Here is a 4,567-nt window from a genome sequence, read left to right on the forward strand (position 1 = left end):
AGGATGTCCGAAATCCCGTTCGTAAAGAAGATGAACTTGGGTCGGATTCGTTATCGCGCAGAAAACAGATCCGAAAAGTGATGCACTAATCGGAAGGGTCCCGGAGTTCGGACGGTCGGATCGAGCTGAATTTTTGGCAGGTGGTAGATATGGGAATTCCGCAGCGGATTAACGGTTGGATCTTCCAAAGGACGTCTGAGCTAGATGCTAGACACCCCGCTCCAAACTCGTCCAGATTAACCACGACTCTGGTATATCGGAGATTGCCGGAGATTCCTTCATCGGAACTCGATGAATTTTCCAGGGTTGTTGTAGATTCAATTCCGCACTATTCCACCGAAGCAATCATCGAACCGACGCTCGAGGAGGCGGTGACAGCGGACACAAGTTCCTGTCCAGAAAAACAGCACGGTCGCCCAAGGGCAATGTTGATGTCAAGCCCCCGGGCTCCCTGGATGATTCCTCCATGATCTTGATAGAGATCGGAGTTGATGTTGATGAAGGCCCTCATCCGAACATGACGGTCGGAGGCAGGGCGTAGTCCTTGGTCGAACCAAGGTGACCAGTCGAGCTGGTGACGAAGATGCTGAAGTCGCAGTTGATCTGCAGGCGAACCATCGACCCTTTGTCGAACACACAGCAGAACTCTCAATGAAAGCACCAATGTCGGTGTCAAAACCGACGGATCTCGGGTAGGGGGTCCCGAACTATGCATCTAAGGCAGATGGTAACAGGAGACAGGGGACACGATGTTTACCCAGGTTCGGGCCCTCTCTATGGAGGTAATACCCTACTTCCTGCTTGATTGATCTTGATGATATGAGTATTACAAGAGTTGATCTACCACGATATCAGAGAGGCTAAACCCTAGAAGCTAGCCTATGGTATGATTGTCGTATATATCTCTATCGACTAGCCTGGCCTCAGTTTATATAATGCACCAGAGGCCTAGGATAACAAGAGTCCTAGCTGAATACGCCGGTGGGGAGGAGTCCTTGTCTTGATCGCCAAGTCTTGTGGAATCTTCCTTGTATGCGGCAGCTGTCCGGACTGGCCCATGAGTATACGGCCATGGGGGTCCTCGGCCCAATCTAACAGATTGGGAGATGATGCGTTGAGTACCCCTAGTCCGGGACACCGTCAGTCACAGTGAAGACAATCCATGGATATTACTTCCGAGTTGGGTTCATGAACCAAGAAGATCGCTGCTTTTTTTCTGGCCGAACTTGGATAAACTTTCTCAAGTGTTACGGACTGAAAGTTGGCGCACGAATGTTGATGGAAATAGCAGAACCTGGTCTCATCTTCGCTGCGATCTTCCACCCCGACGTTGTTCCAATTGTTCATCCATGTTAGTTTTGTATCTGGTTCTTGCTTGTTGCCTTGATTACTTCTTAATCCACCTATTATGTCTAACTAGTCACAATTTAACTTTAGAAGTAGCAACGAAACTCTCACAAAGATGCTACTTCTAACTAATATTTTCTTATAATTGGTGGCACATGTAGGTTTTTTCAGAGTTAAGCAGGCTGCTCATTTGTTATTCTGTAGTAACTCGGTTGTTACTGATGGCACTGAAGTTGACTGGGACGACATCCACTTGTTCCTACACTTTATTGATCGTCTTGAGGTCCTTGTGGGGCGTTTCAATGGTGGAAGGCCATGTGGGATATGTGTGCCACTGTTGCACTCGTTGAACAGGTCCAACTATGTCGAGAAACTTATGGTACGAGCAGTTTTCTGTTATATATGTTGTTCATAAACTATTGCTTATACACAGTTTTACATATGTGATCTTCTTGAAACAGGAACTGCCAAGTTCTATTGTTCCTATACAGATGCCTGACCATGGTCGGGTCAGACTTGCGCTTGGTCACAACATGATGTTTATGTCGACCTACTCAATTCCCCTTGGAGGTGAAAAGATACTTATTCGTGGGTGGTCTCAAATAATGAAGGCCCGTCCATCTTGGAGAATAGGACAGAAGATTATGTTCATGCTTTTCCATGGCTCTAAAGCGAATATCCTGTTTATTGACCGTGTTGCAAGATGAAGCCGCTTTCATAAGGTTGTGGATGTGCGGGGTGGCGCCTGGGCCTTGTCCTGGGGCTTGGCGGCCTCACCCTTGGTTAACTGTAGGCAAAGTAGCACTGTTCGAGGCGTGCTTTGTACGGTTGAACCTGTATAAGTACTCATACTGCTTTCAGCTTTGGTTGTTAAGTGCCCCTGCTGGTTTCAGTTAAGGTTGTTAAGTACTCCTACTGCTTTTACAGTCTGTCGTGTTTCTTCAGTCCTGTCTTCCTCCAGCCGCCAAAACCAAACCAGCGCCGGCGGGGCCGCCTGCTTCCGCCTCCCACGGCTGGCTGCGCCTCAGCACACGCATCGCCGCCCCACCGTCTCCTAAATCATTAACGCCGACGTCCTCCATGCGCTTTGGTGCGCTCGCTGCGGTGCCGCCCTCTCGTGTTGTCAACATGGTCAACAAACAACAGGAATCGGCAGAAGTACGTAGAGAGGATGACAGTAGGGGCCCACCACATCAGCGTATGGAAAAATAAAATGCTTCCTCCTAGTGTTTTCCTGACATCTGGGACCCATGACATTGTGAGCGTATATAGTCAATAGACAAGAGAACAGCACAAGATCGGCTGACACCTAGGACGTAGCTACTCGAGCAGTATTTTTTTTGTTTGGTATTGTTGAGACGGAGCAGGGTTTGAACTGGGATGTGGCCCGTCTAGCCCAGGCTTATATTTTATGTTCACCATGTGACCAGCCCAGCTATTTTTCTTTGTGAAAATGAGCCCAGTTTATTTTTTCTGAAGAATACCAAATCCAGGCCTACTTATTTTTCTACGCCCTGATGGGATGCAACTCTTTCAAGACGCCTGCAAATCTTGAAAGTAATATGAAATGGGTTGTAAATATAAAAACAGATGACAAATTGGCAATTACTTTATAATTTCTGATTTTTTTTCACATTTTCAGATTTCTATTTCACTGGGCATTAACCTAATTTAAATATATCTTCAAAGTACTTTAAATCTGGCTAGACATTTCGGTATTAAAAATAGTTTGGAACCCACAGAAATATGCGAAATTGGCCCTTGCCAACCAAAAAAAACGACTGCAATAAATTGCATAAGAAGTTGCCATGAGCTATATATAAATTATTAAAAAAAGAGGGAGTGGTATGACTTGTGGGCCTGTTTAGTTGATGCGTATGCAAGATTTTTTTAGTTATTATATACTACGTCAACAAACGATTCTAGCAGACGTAACCATTGGATGTCAATCCAACGGCCGTCGTGTTTCTTCAATCTCTGATCTTCTTGCTCCAGCCGCCAAAGCAGCGCCGGCAGGACCGCCTCCCGCCTCCCGTGGCCGGTTGTGCTGCCGCGCAAGCCTCAGCGCCCCCTACTACTCCCACCGCTGGCCAGGGCATCCCTCTACTCACCCACACCCCCTGTTATTCTGCGGTGACGGCAGCCTCACACCGCAGCTGAACCGGTGAACCCTCGTACTCCTCTCCGCGCGCGCTTCCACTGCCGAGTCTTCCCCGGCTCCGCGTCGTCCCCTTCCTAGGCCTCGCCATCGTCCACCGCCGTGGTGCTCTCGGCGTGGCATGGTCAATGTGGTCAACGACCGACTTTCATCGGAAGAGTACTGTATGTGGAGAGGCTGACAGCTGGGTCCACGGCAGCCGCAAGGAAGTGCCTCCTTATTACGCGGAAAATAATTATTCCTCCACCTGACAACAGGGGCCCACCGGACAGGCCACCAGTATTTCGCGAAAAAAATATTTCCCCCTGACTGCTGGGACCCATAGGACGGGCCACCGTATTTCGTGAAAAAAACGTCCCCCCCGCTGTCAGCTCGGACCGACCGGAAGTGCCTCCTTATTACGCACAAAAAAATGAATACCCCCCTGCTAGATGGGACCAACCTTGATGGGAGGCTGACTTGTGGGCCTACTAAGTTGACTGGGACAGAGGCCTTTGTCAACTTTAGTCAATATATGAACGATTCTAGCTCCAGTGACCGTACGATGTCCATCCAACGGCCGTAGTGCTTCTTCAACCTTTGGTCTTCTTGCTCCAGCCGCCCAAAGCAGTGCTAGTCGTGCCGCCTGCTCCTGCCGCCCGTGGCCGGCTGTGATGCCGCGGAGGCCTCACCGCCCCCTACTACTCCCACTGCTGGCCAGGCCATCCCGCTACGCACCCACACCCCCTGTTATTCTGCGGCGACGGCAGCCTCACACCGCAGCCGAATGAGTGAACCCTCATACTCCTCTACGCGTGGGCATCCACTGCCGCGTCTTCCCTGGCTCTGCGTCGTCCCCTTCCTAGGCCTCGCCGTCGTCCACCGCCCTGGTGCTCTCGGCGCGGCGTGGTCAACATGGTAAAGGAATGGCTTCCATCGGACGTGGACTGTATGTGGAGAGGCTGACAGCTCGGTCCACGGCCGCAGCAAGGAAGTGCCTCCTTATTACGAACAAAATAATTATTCCTCCACCTGACAGCAGGGACCCACCGGACGGGTCACTGTATTTCGCGAAAAAACGTT

This window comes from Triticum dicoccoides, chromosome 7B (assembly GCF_002162155.2).
Source record: "Triticum dicoccoides isolate Atlit2015 ecotype Zavitan chromosome 7B, WEW_v2.0, whole genome shotgun sequence".
NCBI lineage: Eukaryota > Viridiplantae > Streptophyta > Magnoliopsida > Poales > Poaceae > Triticum > Triticum dicoccoides.